At 51.2% G+C, this 1,575-nt stretch overlaps 1 non-coding gene across 1 annotated transcript; it reads left to right on the top strand.

Moving 5' to 3' along the window:
* Positions 1-687: 687 nt before the first annotated feature.
* Trnat-ugu (transfer RNA threonine (anticodon UGU)) lies at positions 688-762 on the top strand. Its single transcript has one exon. It is a non-coding gene; the product is annotated as a tRNA-Thr (tRNA).
* The last annotated feature ends 813 nt before the right edge of the window (positions 763-1,575 follow it).

The raw sequence follows: 1,575 nt of genomic DNA, 5'->3' as shown, positions 1-1,575 counted from the left end.
CTCACCCCTCATGGTAATGTGCATGTGCGTCAGTGAAAGGGACCATTAAAAAGGTGTTAGCATGTGGACGTAATGTGCTGTTCCAGTCTCTTCTGTATCTAAGGTCCATCACCGTTCCCTTTGGATCCCTACGTAATTCGGTGCTCTCCGATACACACGATCGAACAGCGGAGGAGTGGTACTCAAGCGTCAACTTTAGGTTACAATATCTCCGGATGTAATTAACATTTTACAATGCAACAAACGGCACTGATTACGTATTTGTTTACATGTTCAGATGTGCTAACAAAACTAACGGGGTTCCATTTTAAAAAAAACGTAGGTTTGTGTTAAAAAACATACTTCCGTGCATTTTTGTATGGTTTGTATTAAACAATTAGACTAGCCCCTGTCCTCACGTTAGGTGTGTGGAATCGGTTCGTCAGTATTTGATGTGGTTTACGAAATATATCCAACGGTAACGTTAGGTGACTCACCCTGTGTATAGTTAAGGTTCACCGGCCACTTGACCGTGTTCTTCTTGTGTGCGAATGCACAAACAGTGCCCGAACGCTTACGGGAATCGGCAACTCGCCGCGAGTAATGAGTATAATGGGCGGGGGCACTACGAATGCAGTGCAGTTGAGAATGTGGGTTTCGCGGGAGGCGTGCCAGAGATAAATCCCTGCAGTGGCACTATCCTCTGTGTCCTCGGTGGCTCAGATGGATAGAGCGTCTGCCATTGTAAGCAGGAGATCCCGGGTTCGAGTCCCGGTCGGGGACCCACATTGTCATCTGTCCCCGTTGACGTATGTCGACGCCTGTAAGCAGCTAAGGGTGTTCATTTCAATGTAATTTCGGTTAGCTGTTGGGACGGCTAGCGCCCCCCCCCCCTCCCCCTTCCACAGACGTCGGCTCCAGCGCTTCGCGGAAGACGTGTACCGCTGGGCTCCAGCGCAGTCCAGCCAAGGACGCGGCGGGCTGCTGGAGGCCTGGAGGCCGGGCCACGGCGGCTCCAGAGGTGACCGCAGCTGGAGCTGGAGCCAGCCGCACGCCTCCCCGTGCTTTTATTGTCCAACGGGACTCGGCTGTGGCGGCGGCGAATGCAGCGGCAGCGGGCGCAAATGTCACGAGCCCTACCCGCGCCGCGCCGCAGCGCATCTTCACCAGCGTGGCCGGCGCGACCGGTTACGCAATAGCGCAGCTATCCCTGTCCTTCGGCGCTATTGCGCAACTTCCCAGAAGGAGAAGTACACATTTTTAACTCTACAGCGTGGAATACTCATTTCACTAAGGTCTGCAGCTCCTCTTTCCGTTCTTCCGTGTTTGCGATTTAAAAACTGGGTTATTTTTAATATTAGCCTTATGCAAACACAATTGTGGGGTTGTAGAAAAATATCCGCTACCAGTCGCAATAAAAGGTTCTTTATTCGTCACCCGACCGGTTTCGGGCTTGCGCCCATCTTCAGGTGTTTATACATTATTCAAGGACATGTTTGTACTGTTCGAGATCAAAAAAAGATGAAGCACCATTATTACAGTTATGCTGTGGTGATAAATTTGCCACTTACGAGGGAACCTTCCCATCGCACCCCC

Source organism: Schistocerca cancellata, chromosome 11 (genome assembly GCF_023864275.1).
Source record: "Schistocerca cancellata isolate TAMUIC-IGC-003103 chromosome 11, iqSchCanc2.1, whole genome shotgun sequence".
Classification (NCBI taxonomy): Eukaryota; Metazoa; Arthropoda; class Insecta; order Orthoptera; family Acrididae; genus Schistocerca; species Schistocerca cancellata.
Note: the sequence above shows the minus strand (reverse complement) of the source record. Positions and strands in the feature narration are given on the sequence as shown.